At 33.2% G+C, this 19,360-nt stretch overlaps 1 protein-coding gene across 4 annotated transcripts in view; it reads left to right on the plus strand.

Moving 5' to 3' along the window:
- Window positions 1-19,360, plus strand: part of nckap5l (NCK-associated protein 5-like) — a 54,278-nt gene that overhangs the window by 14,869 nt on the left and 20,049 nt on the right. For 2 of the 4 annotated variants that reach the window (XM_005162213.6, XM_073939001.1), the window contains exon 1: window positions 11,378-11,619. The exons of the other annotated variants lie outside the window; for them this stretch is intronic. The gene's annotated coding sequence lies outside the window, so the exon portion shown is untranslated. Of the gene's footprint in view, window positions 1-11,377; window positions 11,620-19,360 lie in introns of those variants that run through there. 4 annotated transcript variants of the gene reach the window in all.

The following is a 19,360-nucleotide window of genomic DNA, read 5'->3' on the forward strand; positions in this document are numbered from 1 at the left end:
AAATATTTTAACGTTAGGTAGCCATGTATTAAGTAAAACTTGATATTGAATGAACATTGCTGTATTAAAATTGCAGTATAATAGTTGTAAATCATTTTTCTTCTTTTTTGTGTGATGCTTAACAGGACTTTTTACACAGATATTTTTTTTACATTTTTATGGACAGTTTTATTGTAATTGTTTTTAGTTTTACTGTAATAAAAGCAGTTTTAAAATAATAAAATAATAAAATATATTTTAAGGTCAATATTATTAGCCTTTTTAACAAATTGTATTTTTCCACCGATTGGCTACAGATAATATAATGTTACTGTCATTAGGCAAAAACAAAACAAATTCATTATTAAATCTATTATTTTTACATTTCTTTTTTTTAATCTTTTTTTTTTCTCTATTTAAACAGCTCTTGGCAATTAATTTTTTTATCAAAGCTAATAGCTTTGCCTTCAGCTGTATCTCTACATTTTTGTTTTATAATTGGATTTAAAATTTGATTTGATTGATTTATTTCGAACAGAAAAATCATACACAAAACAACTCTTTAAACAAAATACATTTCAACATGGTTGAAATGGAGCGGGATAAAGCACAAGCTTATTATTTTCGCCCCATTACCACACACATCATTCGTCTATTAATTCAACTTATTTTTTCTTTTACTTATCTCTTCTTTTTACATTAGACATATGAGCTTTACAAGAGGTATATTTTATCCTTTTGGCATCTTTGACATATTATTTGTTTGATTCCATTTGTACATTTACTTTTTATAACATAGTAGGCATGGGGCGATAACCGGTTTCAAGGTTTTTCGCAGTTTGGAAATTCAAGGTTTTAAAACAACTAAAATTTTAAGTTATACCATTCCTGAGGTATAGGTAATTTTTTTTTTCATGTGTTGAAGAGAAATCTGTGCTTTTGAAACTAATGAAACTAGCAGATAATAACTTATTTTAATTAATTAGCCTGACACGTTTACCGTTCCAAAATATTATAAATGTTTCCTAAAATGAAATCTATTGTGTTAAATGAGAGAAGTTTTTTTTTCCAGACATTTAAAAAGAACTTTTAAAGCATTGATCACAATACCGTGATATTTTTATCCAAGGTTATCATACAATCAAAAACTTATACCGGCCCATACCTACAACATAGACCCAAAAAATACATAGTATTTCAAACAGCCATTAATTGAAATTTCATCATACCTTTCTCATTTTATTCTTTTTCAATCACCTTTATTCATCATTATAATCTTATAATAATTTATATTTATACAGCTTTTTAAATTGATTAATATCCTGACATTGTTTGAGAATCTAATTTATTCCTAGCTTTAAACATAAATTGTGCTGGTTTAAATTAAACCAAATGATTGAACTTAAGTATCCTTCAATAAAAAATAAATAAATAAATGATTAGGAACAAATATCTGTATTTGAAACTAAAATCTGTATTTGTTTTACTATATTTTCTTTTCTTTTTTTAATTCTGCCCAATGTTGTCCAATGAAACAATGCTAATTGTAAAGGTTATGAAAGCAGCGTGACCATTATATAAAAAAAGGTTTAAATCACATATTGCAACAACCTAAATACACAAAATCTTGATTACAATAGTCCCTTTACAAAAAAAATAAAAAATCTACATATAACATATAATTATTTTAAGAAAATGTATTTTTCAGTCAGAATACAGTCAGTTTATCTGTGTTATTGCTCTCCCGCCTACTCAATTCACTTAAGTTGAAGTTGAGCTAAAACTCTCATGCAGAAGGCTCATGTACCCGACAGAAGAATGTAAATATTTTTCATGTGTTTCTAACATTTACAGATGGAGATCATACCTGTGAAAATGTAAGTTACAAGCTATGGAAAGCAAATCTAAAGTATTAAATTACACAAGTAACTCATCTGATCTGAAAACCGCCTAAAACAATACACGTTAGCTGTATCTCACATGTTAAGCCCTTAATATACAGCATGACTAATGTTTAGGACAAATCGGATTATGCACTTTCCCCACAGCAGCTCACTCTATGTCTTATCTTTCGATCTAACAAGCACTCATCAAATTGTTTTATATAGATGACATATTACCTGATATATAGGTGTTTATAAAATGAAATCAAAACGTTCTATAAAACCAGTATAACATCCAACATTATTGCCCTTATTCTTCACGGCAGCCAGTGGAATAATTTTGGCTCTAGACTTCCGGTCTCGTTCACTTCCATTTATTTTTAGATGTTAAAAACTGCTTGTTGTGCTGCTTGATATTGCAAACTGATATTTTCGTATTATATTATACTTTTTGACTAAAGTTATGAACAAACTTGATTGCAGCGCAAGTAGTTTGACCATTTTGTGCCGATTTGTAGCCATTTCTCCCATAGCCAACTGAATTGGGAGTTCTGAAACAATCGCAAAAATGAGCGCACTTCTAAATTACAGAATATAAGGTCAATACAGACTTTTAGTGTGTATATATATATATATATATATATATATATATATATATATATATATATATATATATATATATATATATATATATGTATGTATGTATGTATGTATGTATGTATATATATATGTGTGTGTGTATATATATATATATATATATATATATATATATATATATATATATATATATGTATATGTGTATATGTGTGTGTGTGGTGTGTGTGTGTGTGTGTGTGTGTGTGTGTATATATATATATATATATATATTTATATTTATATTTTATTTATATAGCACAGACGATTAATAACAGCGCAAGTGCACATGCAGAACACATTAATACAGCTTAAATATGCATTCTTGCGTTTCTAAGTGGACTTGTGGTCACATGCGGCTGAACAAAAGAGGTATAGGGAGCTGAAATGCTGGGTCGGCCCAGCTGGAAGGTGCCGAAGGGCATTCGCTCTAAGCCCCTACGCCTGGTGTCCAGATGTTTAGTGGCTGTGTCCATGTTCACTGGCTCTGCAGTCTGCTGAAAGCCAGGCTTCGCTGCACTTTACTGCAATGCCGGCACGGGGACACTGGCCCGGCTTGCACAACTCACATGCCAGCCTTTAAACTAAGCGTACAGCCCACTGTTTTATTATGCTGAGTTGTTTATTTTACAATGGAAGAGCGTTTCTCCAGGACTGATACATGTGTGTCTTTTTTTCTTTGTTTATCAATGGAACTCAATCCCTTTTCCCCCTCCCTCTTCTTTGTTTTGTGAGCGTAGCCAATACAGTAGCCGGCGTGACATTTAGTCAAGGTGGTTACCATGACTGCAAGATTATTCTGCTTTGGCTTTACCAGATGTCCTTGTCCAGTAGATGCAGCGTTTGCTCTTGCGTTTGTGACCTCCGAGTCAGATTTGCTTTGTCAGGAGGGTTATTTTGTCTCGGTGTGTTTTTTAGCTGCATGATTCTGGATAAACTGAAAATCACAATTTTTATTCATTTGGTTTCAAATAGACACCAAGAGTCTTCGGTGATACTGCATAGACAGCTAAAGAAAATAGCAAGTCATTTACTAGAGGCTCAGCATTTCAACGACAAAAATTAGTTAAAAGTGTATTAAAATGTATATAATTGTAATTTTTTAACAGCACTGTTCATGTAAGACTGTAGCAAATTGAACTTTTGTTTTCATCTTTACATTTTGAAGCTTCTATTGAGAGTTAAGCTTAGTCTGTCATCATTAGTCTTTACTACTAGTTCATAGTTTTTTGTTCCGTTGTATTAGAGTTACGTATATTTGTTACTGTGAAATAATAATTCTAGTATTCATTCTAGTATTCATTTTAAAATTAATTACAAAGGAACAGTAAGCAAAGGTTTAAACAAACTTAAGTTTTGATGTAGTTGATATAGTTTGATGACGTTACGTTCACTAGTTTTAATAAATGTTATGGATCATACTATTAAATCAATTATATCATTAAAAAATTATGGAAAATGATGACTAAAAATACTCCAATTACTGCTGATCTATTATATAACATGAATCCATATCCGTACTCCCAATTTTTTTGTCTGTATCTGTGCAATCTAAAACGGTTATCAGGAAATTTCAGTGTCATTCCCCTCTCATCGACTCCAACACAGAATCCATGATTCCCTAATAAGCGCTATCGAATCACAATGTTGTTGTAGTCAAGCAACTTAAATGTCTGTCACCTTTTTTTGTAAAGTCTTTACCCTAAAATAGGATCTATTTTGTAATATATTTTATAATTTGTATGAGTTATAGAATTATGTATGAGTTTATAGAGGCTTCACCACAGTAAAAATGTTGTTTTGAAAGACATGAGGTAAAGTTATGTTTTTGCCGTAAAAAAAAAAGCAATTTTGCTTGCAGGAAGTTGCTAGGCAACAGAGGCACACTTATTCAGAGGCTAGGGAAACAGTACTGGACGGCGAAATGCAACTTGATCTTTATGGCCATTCACAGTATGAAAATTCAGCTTTAGGGTTAGGTGGATAGACGATCCACGTCCACACTAGCGTTTCATCTAGCATTTCTGAATTGATCTTCATCCACACTGCAGCTGAAAATGCACATCATGTTGGTTGTGCACCTTTTTTCACCTTTTTTTGTCGACGCTATTATAATGACAAAGATTCATATTCATGTCAGAGTCCTGTGGAAAAAGTGATTGACGTGGTAATTTGTGTGTGAATTATCTTTATTTATTTATGATTTGGTTATGAGTAAAACAAAGACCATGCGGGTCAGGTAGTGGAAACGGTAGGCTACAATTAATTAGTTTTGAATGAATTATTTTTTCATAAATAATTTATACATGCTGCCTACGACGATGATGCCATCGTCCATCACAAAGTCTTACAATAGACATTGTACGATGCCAAATTGGTCGACATCGCCCAACGCTAGCCAGAGTATATATAGATATATTTCCCTTAGTTTAGCAATGTTTAACATGGTCAGAATGTTTGCTTTGGTATTTCTAGTGTTAATGCAGATAAAAAAAACGTTATATTACTGTATAATTCAAATTGATAGTCATTTGAATAAGGATTCAGTAACTGACTCATACAGACCTCATGTTTCACAGATGAATCAGCATTTTTTTTTAAATCTCTTGAACTAATTATTTGGCAACAAACACATTTTTTGATTGGTGTAACTCTGTAAGTGATGCAACCTTCATATAAAGCATAAAGTTGCTTTCACACAGCGATTTTAATCTGAACCATAAACATCAGTGTTTATATGCACACTATAACCTGTCACCCCATACTTCTGTGACAGTTTAATTGTTGTAACAAGAAAGAATAACACTGAAAGAAGAATAAAACTGAAGATGTTTCATGGCGATGCAAATGTAAAAAAAAAAACTGATCATGAAAGGCATAAAAAACATGCAAATTGCAGCCATTTATAATTAAGTTTGCACTGGTGTTTGAATGTTGTTTGTACTTGAATGGTATATTTAGATTTAAGTGTTCACACAGATTCTCAAACTGATCTGCTTTCCATCTTTGAGAATAAATAATGTGTGCTAAAGTCAATGTTTAATAAATAAAGTCGGGTCAGTTTAGCATGGTGTCGTTCTGCCCCTCCTTCTCTCCCCCAGACCAGTGTCACATTTCAAAAAGGTGGATCAGCGCCTCCACCTCACATGGAGTTCAGCACATTACCGCCCATTAAGCTGTCTCACTCTCAATGGGGGCTTTTTTGCCATGAGCCTGATTTATTCCTTTAATCCTGAGCTGCCCAAATGCTTTGTCATTGACCAACTGCTGGCAAATGGAAGTGGACCAAACACTGGCAAAGGTCTATCATGAGGATTCTGTTATTAGGGATGTGGCGATTATTAAAATTCAGCGCAGTAACAATAAGCTGATTTGTTTTTGATAAATTAGGATGTGTTATGTTATAGTTTGTAGCAATTTTTATTATTATTAAGATAAAATAGACAACAATTTACAATAAGGTTCTTTTAGTTATATGGCTGCACGATATTAGAAAAATATTACATTGTGATATTTTGTCTAGCTCTGATATTGCGACATGAATTCAATTTTACCAGATGATTTGAATAGCTCTATTTGGAAAGATTTCATCAATTTAAATCAACTGGGATGATCAAGTCTTGTTCTATGCAGTGCATCTGCATAAATGATAATACATAACAATCAAAAGTTAATAAATAAACAGTTTTTTATAGTTTTCTGCAGAGTCCAACAGTATTTAAATACAGAAAGTCAACAATCAAATGTAAAATAGCATGGTCATCATCATTGTATACATAATTGAAAATAATATCTTTATCTTTTAATCTTTAATAAATGATCTAATCCTGCGATGTGACTATGGCAAGAACATGCATTGCGATATCGATGCTAAAATGATGTATTGTTCAACCCATACAGGAACAAACAATAAACGCTACGTTTATTAAGTATTAGTCTTTGTTATCATTCGTTAATGAAAATAAAGTTGTTCATAGTTAGTTCATGGTAACTCGCAGTGCATTAACAATGTTAACAAACACAACTTTAGAATTTAATCATGCAATAGTAAATATTGATGAACTATGATTATGTACAAGTATTGTTTATTTTTGTTCTTGTTAATAAATGAAACGTGTGACCATAAATTCTTAAATATATGATTTTGATAGTATTTGGTTTTATTTGCATAATGAAATATGAATAACTTTAATCTGAGATAAAAAAAATTAATAATAATAGTAATAACAGCAAGACTACTAAGACTACTTTTTACTACAGATATTGTGGTTTCAATTTGATTTGTGATTTAATTTTGTATTCAAACTTCAGCTCAATATTCTGTATCGTAGCTTTTTACTGCTAAAATGCAGTGAGTGTTAGTTAAAAAATAAACTGAAAAGACATTAACTGCAACTTTTATTCAAATTTGTTTATACATATTCAGAAATGAAACACTAATTTTTCTCTAGAGCAAACAGTCATGAGATGTGGCGTTAGTTGTCTCTGGGTGGCTTTGTGATGTTTTTTCATATGGTGCAGTAGCTGCAAACAACTCGGGAATTGTACTCTGCTGTTGCTAGCTACTGTATTGAGTGTCACTGGCAATACTTTCAGTTGATTTTTTTTTAGCAAGACACTCCTCTTATAGCTGCCTGTGGTGCTTTTTTAGGTGCTGGTTGTTGTATTTCCTCATACTGTGGCAACAATTCTGCGAAGGCTATGACACATTACCTGCTTTTGTTTGGTGACTGTGACTTTGGAAGCAAAATACTCCTATAATACTCCTATAATACTGATGTGCTGTTTATCTGAAGCAGCAGATGTCATCATCCCACTTGTCCGTGCTTTCCTGTTAGTTTGTTTGTTTTATTGTGGGCATTTTGCTTAGTTCAGTTGCACAATTTTGATTGGGCAGAATGAAAGTGTGCACACTCAATTGGCTAGTAAGACTATCACACACAGACGGCAGTCACACATTTGATTTGGATGGGGGAAATGATATACTCCATATATATTTCAGCCTCTTGTGATTAGCTATCGCAACGTTTCAAATCGCGATTGTGATTCGATTTTAATTAATCGCACAGCCCTAACTACTAACTTCTACTGCTAGTTCAGAATCTTTTGTTGTATTACCGTAACAAATATTTGTAACTATTTCTGAAATAATAATTCTAGTGTTCATCTCAAAATGAACTGCAAAGAAACAGCAAGCAAAAGTTTAAACAAACTTAAGTTTTAAAGTAGAAAGACAGAAGTTGCCTTTAATTAGTTATAATATCTTACAGTAAATATGATAGATTATACTATTAAATCAATTATAGTATTAAAAAATGCTAAAAAATGATGACTAAAAAACTCCAATTACTGCTGGTCTATAATATAACATGAATCCATATCTGCACTCCCAATATTTTTTCTGCATCTGTGCAATCTAATTCAGTTATCAGAAAATTTCAGTATCATCCCTCTCTCATCGACTCCCACACAGAATCCACGATTCCCTAATCAGCTCTATTGAATCACAATGTTGTTGTAGTTATGCAATACTCCAGATATATTGCTCAGTCAGGCTCAATCAACAGTCCTGAACTGTAATTGCCTGCATTACTTCCTTTGAGATTTTCTAATTGGGCCAAACGTCCAGCTGTGTTTAAGGAGATGTAGTTCGGCAGAACTGTTACAAGCATGTTAATGTCACTTGGCACCTGGGGCCTACAGACGCTTTCAAGTGTGCTCCACTTTGCATGTCACTGCTGACTAGTGAATTGGTAACACATTGGAAAGCAGAGACGACCTCCCAATAAGAGCAGATTCCTGACATTTAAGACCCATCGTGTCACAATGCACCTCATTATAGATCGGGACGGTTGTATGTAATGCCGTAAGTCTATCCCTCATGGGTGTTTCGAGACGTGAAAGTGGAGTTTAAAGGATCACAATGGGCCTTTGTCCAGGAAGATCTCACCCTTTTACTGTCGACTCCAAGACAACATGTGACCCCATTGCATGTGGGTCATTTCATCCAATTTGGTCATCTCGTGTGAAGATACTGACACCGGTCAGTTTCTTCACATGAGATTCCTCCTGCAGGCGTGCACATATGAGTTGGTGTTTGCCGAGGGCATGATCTGACGTTCATTCATGGTCAGGGACGAGCTTTTTCAGCACTTCGGCCTTGTAGATCAGCCCTGGAGCCATAATAACACTCCGATATGTAGATAAGGCTTTAGTGTCTGCGAGAGTTTAGTTATTCTGATTGCTTAGGGGTTTCTTTATTAGCTGAAGATTTATGAAAGTCTTCTTCTGTTTTGTGTTTACCGGTAAATATGTACCTGGAATGAAGGTAAAGTTAAGTCACAATATACATAATACAGTCATTTGTAATTGGGCTGTATTCATTTTCTTTTTATAAAATGCCTTGTTTGAATTCTAAAAACAAAAAACAAAGCAAAAAACAGACTAACCTATCCATAACCTTAACTCAGATCCAATTTCAGTTATTTGTGAAATTAATTCTTTAATCTGGATGTATTAAAACTTTAATTTTAATTTTTAAAGTCTTAATTTTTAGATATGTGTGATTTGATTTTATTATAATTTTTTATATACATATGTATATATGTGTCCATATTTGTATGTTATTTATGAATATAATATAATATTTTTTTCTAATTTTGTTTTTATTTATGTTTTTATATTTTATTGTAATAGTAATTTAATTTTGTTTAGGTTTTAGTAGTAGAGACACATGTCATTTGCTTTCCGTTTATACAAAAATATTACTGCAAAAACCATTGGTTTTAACAAACATAACTTAAAACCTGTAATAAAAATAAAAATCAATAAAGAACTAGCTGAAAAAAAGGAAAATATTCAATATGAATATTTTCCTTTTTTTCAGCTGCTTCTTTATTGAAACCAGCTGAAAAAAGGATTAACTTGTAGGTTAATCCAACATTTATAACTGCAGATAGATCGCCTCCTGCGTCATTTAAATCAAGCCAAAATGCTTTGATACACTTGACTTGAATGACGCAGGAGGCGATCTACCTTCAGTTGATATAAATATTGGATTAACCTACAAGTTCAAAAAAACTATTATTTCTCATTTCCCGTGTGTTACAAACTGAGGTTTGTGATCTGAACGGTTGATCCGTGATCCGTTACACCCCTAGTATGTATTTGTGTGTATACATGTATGGTTTGTTAATATTTTGTCTAATTTGTTTTGTTTACTATGTAACAGTAATTTAATTTTGTTTAAGTTTTAGTCATTTTGTCTTTAATGTGTTTTATGTGTATATATATGTATTTGCATGTATTTTATTAGAAATGTTTCTATGCACTTTTATTTAGAATACAGTTTCAGGAATCGCCTTTTAAATTTTAATTATAGTATTTGTATTTTATTTGATTTAAAAAAATAGATTTATTTGAATTTTATGTCGCAATAGTTGCACTGCAATAACAATGTGTATTCGAAATATGATATTTCACCAAAAAATGAGACAACTTTTTTTTTCATGTTATATTTATAAATGTTTTGGCCTGTCACAATAATCAGTATATTGAATTATCGCACAACACATGGACATGATCTCAATCATTTCTGGTGATGCAATATATATATACATATCGCCCATACAGAAAAACCAATGGGGTATATGCACACAGACTTTTAATTTCAGTCAGCCAGCCCCAGGGCTTCTAGTTAATTGGCCTCCAATACAGAATCTCCACATTTAAGATCTGATTTCTTTTAAAAAACAGCGATACGATATAAAGTGTGTATCCGACCAAACAAGAAACACTGTATTAAATTAGATTTTTCCACGGCATGTCTTTAAAATATGGAACTTAATTTTACCCCAGTATTTTCAATGGAATTTGCCTGCTACTAATGACTGCACCTTTTTAAGCGTTTTTTCATCTCTTCTTACGCTTTAACAACCAAATGAATGCTTAAGCGTATTTAACTGATTATATTTGAATTACATTACAACATCGACGCTGCAAAAGGAACCGTATGAAATCGAAAGTAGTCACAAAGCTTTCACCGGAAGTTCATCATTGCCTGAAAAACACTAGAAGCTGTGCCTATAACCCATTCTAGCAACATTTTAGCTGACTGCACAACCTCTGTCTCTATTGGAGGTGTCAGTATGGTTAAAAAACACCATAGTATTTACTATAAATTGCTTCAGTATATTTTCATGTGGGTGTCTGACAACTGAAAGCAGATCTGGTAACATATCGCAGCCTCTGTTATATTTTCACTTGCACTTTTTTTGTTCGTTTACTGCAATATATTTTAATGCAATATATTGTACAACAACAACAACAAAATATTGTTACAGGACTATACATTTTTTTTTTGCAGTATAAAAATATGAAAGCTAAAATAAAGTCAAACTCACTCCCCATGTATTGGACAACTTGTCAACTATCAAAATGTACACTAGAAAAATATTGTGTAATGTTTTAATTTTCCCTGACACTAGCATCTTTTTATTTCAGTTGTGCTATTTGTCCAGGTCAGTTTTTGGTCATGCAGCTCTACATTTGACAACACTATCTGCAGTTGCAATCCAATCAGTGCAAGTCTTATAAACCAGTCTCAATCCTCTTAGAAAAGAAGCTCAGGATGCCGAGTTGGCCCCGGAAACTCCATTTTTCGTCCCCGCGCTCATTCGGATATCCGTCCCCATCGTCATCTTTGTTCTTGGTGCCTTTTTGAAATATAACCCCTGTCTTTTTATGGCCTCTCCAGCAGTCGCAGGGTTAATGTTTAGCTGCAGCCGTTGGAGGAGGGAGAGAGAGACACTCAGAGGAGAGGTGGGGGTCTGGCCCACAGCTGTTGTAGTAGGCTGGGTCTATTGGGGTAGGATGCCTGCCTCACACTCCCTTGAACAATGGGAGGACATGGAGGCCACTGCAGACGGCAGAGACAGTTTCCTCGCACTTGCCTAAGGACAGGCACTGTACTTCCACAGTAATGCAAGGAGGATTTCCAAGGAGGGACGCTCAAAAATCACTAAGGCTTTCTTTGTGGCATTTGCGGATTCTGCTCCGCTGTGTCTCGCATTTGCCTTGCACGGGCTGCTCTGAAACGTCTGGGATGCTCTGACTGGAATTAAAGGTAATTTTGTGCATTGGGGTTTGCAGGATTGGCTTTTAGGCATGGTTGAATCCCTTCTCCATGGCTCTCTGTGTATTTCAGTTACTTGTGCTAGCAGCTGCTGTGTCGGCAGTGGGTTTTGTGAGCTGATTAGTATGCAATAACTATGCATTTATTCCTTTGGTAAACAGCAGATTTGACCAGATTACCCTGCTACGTTAATGTTTCCAAAAGCTATGGGAGGTTGTAGATGGATCACAGTCATTTACGTATGCTAATCAATCAAATCGGCTTGCTAAAGCTGGGTGAAACGGGATGAAACAACCCGTACAAGTTTTTCTTGTCATTAAAAACAGCTGATGCCATTTTTAAATGGACTATTAAAAGTCGACATTGTGGTCGGACATTGAGTTGTGTGCTAAAATGTTAATAAACAAAAGTCTGTTTGCCTTGGATCAGGGACAGCATGGCTTACATGATTTTTAAGTGTGATTTCTTAAGGACTCATTGTTTGGGTGTTAGCGATCACCTTGTTTAACTCAAAGCCAAGTGTAAGTAATTGAGAATTAGGTGGGAGTTCATTCACGGTTAGTCTACCACTCCAAACAGACTTTGAGCAAGCTGAAGCGTTTGCTTAGTCCTCTGTTTAGGAAGCTCATGCTGCAGTCAAGGCCATGCAGACAGAGGTGATGTACTTGGTTTAGCTTTAAAGGTGCACTGCCGCAAAGAAACAACAATAGTGCATGAGTCTGCAGAAGCCTGCATGGTAACTTTGCTGAAAGCTACCGAGTAACATGGCTCACCTTTCATGTTTGGAGCAAAATGGAGGACTAGAGAGTCCATAAACATTTTCGGGGGGTGGCTTTGCTGTCACTGATGCGACAGCCCGAGCGTGTAGATGAAATGAAAATCTTTAAAGGAGCACACACACACACAAACACAAAATTGCAGTGGAAATCTTAACCCCAGCTGCATAAACTTGCATTATTAAAGATTTTATATATTTAATGCCACATTCAGGAATAGAAGCAGCCTCGCAATACTTCAGAGACTCTTTATCCCCGGAATAATTTACATCAAAGAGAAAAAATAATGCCCTTAGGGACTTGACAGACTGCTTATATGTTTATTTGCCTTTCCACACAATGCTTTTATTAGTTGTGTCTCTATCTGATGCGTTTGCAGACCGTCTGTTGCATCTCCTGCCTTGATTGATCATTTTATCAGCTCGTAAATCATGCGAACTGATCAATAATTGGGTTATGAAGGTGTCTGAGGGCTCAGTGCCCATTGTGTGGGGTGTGAATAATCAAGAGATCGCCTCTGTGGATGCCGATTGGCTGCTTCTTAATAACTCCTGGAGTGTGGGGGATGGAGGCGGAGCTCCCTGCACATTTTGGGATCCCAGAGAGCCCTACTTCTGTTTGATTGCCTTCACACTGGCTTTATTCCACCCCTCCGAGCCTTCCAGGTCCTCCCCCAACATCCACTTTCCCTTTTTTATCGACTCTCTTTTAAATCCTAATTTGCATTATTCGAGATATAGTTCCTGATTCCCCTCCCGAATAATGCAAAATGACAAGCGGATCTGTTGGAGAAATTCATTGATTCATTCAGTCATTCATTCATTCATGGGTTATAAAAAAAGATTTTTTTTTTGCACACTGACACAAAGGATGAGGTTAAACAGGCTTGTAATAAATTTCTCTGAAGAATAAGAATTTGCTGAAACTGTAATTACCAGATTAAAATGTTTTAATCTTTCTGCCACCCATTTAGTTTTTATAATTGCTGAAATTACATTTATTAGAAGACATGCTGTTTTCATTTTCTCCAGACGCCCGGTTTCTAGTGCATTGCCTTTAAATAGGATGCCTGTGGTTCAATGCACCGTGGTAAAAATAAAATTGACATTGCACACAATCTAAAACTCCTTCGTCCTTCTCCCTGATTGAGTAGTCCTTCATTCTCCTTCATCTGATCTGCCAAGCTCTCCAGAAGCTGTGTCCTCTACATTGTCAGATAAGAGTGGCTCTCTGTATCCAGCAAAAGAGACAGTGGCCTCTGGTGTCTGTCTCCGCCATGTTTTGTTGGAGTCTCGTCTCAGCCGGAGCTTTGATTTCTTGTCCTAGTCACATTCACTAGACTTCTCCTCTGGGCATCATACCAAGCCGGTGACTCAGAAGTATGGGAGAATATAAGTCCTACCAACATTAACAGTAGTCTCTTAGAAGCTTAGCCTCAATAAATGTACTGCTGTACAGACAAATGAGTTTGGGGCCCTGTTTTGGGTATACCACAGTGCTTTATTGCTATGTTTGCTATACGGCATATCAGTGGATTAAGGGGCTTGCATTGTGCTTGAGCGTTGCCAAGAATCCTGTTGGCATGGGTGCTTGTTTGCCTCTGTTTTCGCTTGTCGCTAAAACCAAGTCCACTAAACTGTGGGATATTCTGTAGGGCTATAACAATTTTCGAGGTCGTATATATCCACCTTGGGTATTTAGAATAGGTGATAAGGCTGTACAATACATTGTTTCAGAATCAGTATTGGAAAGTGCTCACCTGCAATAGTTACATCGCAAGGTATACAATGTTGAGTAGACATGGGCCGGTATAAGATTCTGCTGGTATGATAACCTTGGGTAAAAATATCACGTTTTTACGGTATTACAGTATTGTAAATACTGCTCTAAAATATATTCCCCATTGAACATATTTCTTTTTACATTAAAAATATCTTGAAACAATAAACATGTCAGGCTAAATAATTAAAATAAGTCATTGACTTCTTCTGTCTTTATTAGTTTCAAATACACAGATTTCTCTGAAATGGCTTCTTTGGATATCCTTCTTTTCTTTGGATATAAAGTCACTGCACTGTTCAGGTCTATAGCATGCTGGATGTTGGTTTATAAGCCATTGTGTGCCATGTAGTTGTATTTAATAACTGTATTTATACAAATATATACAATTGCTGCAAAAAAAAAATTCTACTTACAATTTTCATCTTGTTTCTAGTCCAAATATCTTTATTTGAAAGCAAAAACAAGATTATTTTACTCACCCCACTGGCAGATCACTTGTTTTAAGGAAAAACTCTTAATTTTGACTTATTTCTTCTCAAGTTGAAAACAAAACAATATTTTTACTTGACCTAAGAATTTTTAGATATTTGGACTATAAATTAGACAAAGTAAGAAAAGCATTTATTGCGTTGTGATTATTTCATTTCAGAATACTGGCAGGCTCCCAAGAAAACCTTCAAACAGTGCTATTCAAACTATCATGTGAAATTGTATTCATACTACAATATTTATTGCAGAAAAATAAAATATTGTAATATCAGGTTTTCCAATATCGTGCAGTCCTAGTTGATCAATGTGGATGTTTCAATTCAGAGGAAATATCAATTAACCCCTAAAGAAATGTTATTATTTACTTACCAGGATTATTTAGGTGTACAATTATAAACGTGCATCTTCAAATGAAGTAGTATAATGTATTTAACAGAGCATGCTTTCTAGAAAGGTACATTTTTGCTATTTCTCTCCAGAATTTATGAGCGATAAAATGCCTTTAAACTCATTTACACTAGAGTTGTATATTAATATCTTCAAAATCTCTTCATTTTTCATCTCTTGTTTCTTTTTGTAGTAGCTAAAAACTATTAAGTCTGCATTTACACTAGTGTTTTTTCATTTTAAAATAACTTTTTATAATGAAAACGCTCCTCGTCTAGACTGCTGTTTTTATTGCATCTTCAGAAAAATGGTCTACATCTTTATACAGCTTACAATACATGATACAAGACCATTCTTTCCATTCAGTGTAAATGTGTCCTAAAAGTTCATGTGCAAGTTGAATGTACAGTATACATTTTAGGATTTTAGGACAAAAATTAGGATTAAAAAATAGCTTTACATACTAACATATACTTTTGCTTATGATTAAAATTGACGTATACTTTGGTGATCATGTTAATCAATATTTGTATTTTTTGTGGAGCTAAAAAGATAAGGCTTTTTAAAAATGATGCTTTATGAGGCACATCCTGGCCACATTTTTCATTATTTAGAGATGTGAGTGTTGCTAATCTGTCAGTCGTGTCATGCCCCAAAATAATGTTGTCTATTTTGACATGTAGATTTGACATATTATTTTAATGCTTTTACAAGATTCATATTAAGGTAATAAGCAGGAAAGACTATAATGATAAAAACATTAATGGCACACACAAATGATAGTCAGATAGTTATTGATTTTCTTTCCAGCTGATGAATGACAAAAACATTGGCAGCCATTCAGAATCCATTTATTCTTTAAAGAGGTTGAGTATGTGAAGCTGTTGCGCAAAACTTATAATGATCATAATAGTGTCATCCACTGGTGGTCCAGTGATATTATAGGTATTGTTATGATTTTTGTATAGTTAACTCTTGGTGTAAATAAACAAAATTCAGCAATTATGAAATGGCTTTATTGAAGATAATACGGACAATATTTAGCTGGATTTCATTTAAGCTCGTTGTTGTTTCAGTTTAGTTTTATATCTGAATATTGAAAAGAAAAACACCATAAAAGTCCATTTTGTGATTAAAAAAAAATAAAAATAATATTAATATTATTATTTTTATATGTTGATCTAAGTGCATAAGAATCTCAAAAAATCTCCTCATGGTTTGGACTAACCTGTTTAATTTACTGATTCAGAGATTTGTTTACCATGTTTAACGGTTCACTGTTGGGGATACTATTGGCCTGTTTGTGGTCCAGTGGTATTGGCACTGAGTGGTTACGGTACAGTACGGTACTTTTTGGGTACCCTTTGTAAAGGTTACCTAACATGACAAAAGGGTACCAAAAGGCGGAGCTAGACGCGCAGCTGAACGCTGCAGTTTTACATAGATACATCACTCGCTCGTGCACAAGCAGGAAAATGAAAACAAATCAAGCGCCATTTTTAAAAACAGAGCCGAGACATTACACCATAAAAATATATACATATAATAACAAGCCATGGTCGACCCGAGCTCAAACAAATCTTGTCGTTGTCTTGATAAACAAAGCCAAGAAGAACAAAATCTGCTGTGTCCTGTTGTTGATTTACAAAGCCGTGTAAAATGCGAATGGGGTCACTTTCTCGAGAGAGCTTGATTGCACTCACCGCGCATCTCTATTTGAATGAATGGACTTCTAGAGCTACTGATAATGACGTGCGTGCGATTATTGAAGTGTTTCTGACATCCGATCCTTTCAGAAAAAGACAAGCGCGAGAGTGAAGTGCAAAAAAACGAGGAGAAGGAGAAGCCCGAAAAACAAAGAAGAAAATTAATCTTTCAGTAACCTAAAAGCTGAACAAACTGCCACAGTTAACTATTATCATCACCCTTTGGACTATTATGAACTCGGGAATGACCGAATTACTCTCTAACAGAGCTTACATGTGCTGGTGAAAATTAAAGATACAGATGAGAGGTTTGCACTGACTCGGCTATATTTCGTGTTGTTTTTAAACCCAAATAATGACTAAATGTAGTTTTTTGGAGTAACATTTTGGAGACTGTTTAGGTCTGTATGTGTTCATATATGTTGCATTTATTTATTTCATATAATTGCAGACGTTACAGTAGACTATTTTGCACTATAATTAATCTGCAGTTATAATCAAATCATGTTCATAGAAAGGTAAATCATGAACATTTAAACACAAGTATTTATGTGTATAAAGTATCTGTTTTGTGAGAAGTGCTTCTCATATGATATGTGAACGACCCGTAGGCTTTACCTTGACATTTCTTTGAGCGAGAATGACGTCGTCTGAAACTTTCTGTCATACACCAAATGCAAGCCTGATAAAGGTGATCGTACCGACCCATACTGTACCACTCAGTAGAAATGGGCCATATGAAATAATGTTTGTTTGACATTCAGTGTAACAGATAGATTTAAATAAAAATAAAACCTCACATTTATTCAGACTTATATTGATTAAAATATTTAAAAGAATAAGTTATGCTAAATTTAGTATTATTTTATGTGATTAGAATCTTTTTTGCTGCCAGTTCATGTGGCATAAAGGATATTGGTGATGTATAATGATCTAAAATGACAATTAATTAATATTTTGGGTCCGCAAACCTTAAATATGTCATCAAATTATTGTTGTTTTTATTATGTCTGATATAAAACTGTTGTTACACTGAATAACATTCTAGTATATCTTCTGTAAATAATGGCAAAAATGTTTGATAAAGAAAATATAATTAAAATTTTTAAAAATATTTTAATATATACTTCACTCTAAAATCTGCCAGGTTATTTCAACCCAATTTAGAATGTAACATGGAATAAACCATTGGTTATTTTTTGTATTAATTCATAGACTAAATGCAACCTAATGTTTGGGTTAGTCCGTATCTTCCCAAAGGGGGTTTAAATAAGCCACCATTTGTATTGGAAAAACTCTGTCATCTTTGACCCATATATTAAAAGTGTGGACAAGACCTTAAAAATTCCCCTTGTTTATTCTTGAAGAAATAAAGTGAAGGGTTGGAACAGCATAAGGGCAAGTAAATAATGACACAATTTTCCTTTCCCCTATTTAATCAACAAAGGGTCACGTTACAGATCTGAGCTGGTTGTCACACTTGTCCAACAAAGATATTAGTCTGTATGCAGCAAACTTAAGTTTAGGGTCAAATGCAAACTGATGCTAATCTGCTTAGATCCTTACAAGAGCACAGAGGATTAGCCTTGTTCCACTGAACAGTGCTTCAGTTGTGTTTAAGAAGTGATTGTACTTTAGGTGAGACCTTTAGCTCTTAGTACATTAGCTCAGCACTGTTCAACAATAATGCAAAAGCATATCAGTCATTATTTGAATTCCTATATCTGTCATCTCAGAAGCAGGTCATGTTTCTGAAAACAATTTGACTAAACTATTTTTGAAACAGATAAGCTATAGATGATTCCACATAATGCATAATAATTTTAATTTTAATCCCAATTAGCCCCAGATAAGCGGCATACAATGAATGACAAATAATAGAATTAATTAAAAATCACCTTTTATTTTATATGTTCAATTAATTTTATTTTATATGTTTTTTGTTTAATTTAATTTAATTTAATTTGTTTAATTTATTTTATTATTTGTTTTATTTTATTTGTTCAATCCAATTAAAAACAGATTTTCATTTCTTTTCATTTAATTATATTATTTTAATTGTTTCATTGAATTAAATTATTTTATTTTAATATTTTTATTTTATTTTATTTGTTTAATTTAATTTATTTTTATTAGAATTTTCATTTGTTTAATTTAATTATTTAGCAAATAGTTTAATTATTTTAATTTTAATTTATTTGTTTAAATAAATTTATTTTAATTAGAATTTAATTTTGATTTGTTAATTTGTTTTATTTGTTTAATGTAATAAATTATTTTTATTTTATTTGTTTATTTTATTTTAATATTTTTATTTTATTTTATTTGTTTAATTAAATTAAAATATTTTAAGTAGAATTTTCATTATTTCATTTGATTTAATTATTTTAATTATTATATTTTTATTTTGTTTTATTTTTTTTTATTAAATTATTTTTGTTTTATTTTATTTGTTTATTTAGATTTTAGTTTATTTTGTTAATTTAGTTTATTTTAATTTTTACTTGTTTTATTTAATTTAGTTTGATGTATTTATGTTATTTTATTTTACTATATTTTATCCATCTTTAATAATGGCTTTATAGTCCAAAC

Source organism: Danio rerio, chromosome 23 (assembly GCF_049306965.1).
Source record: "Danio rerio strain Tuebingen ecotype United States chromosome 23, GRCz12tu, whole genome shotgun sequence".
NCBI classification, from domain to species: Eukaryota; Metazoa; Chordata; class Actinopteri; order Cypriniformes; family Danionidae; genus Danio; species Danio rerio.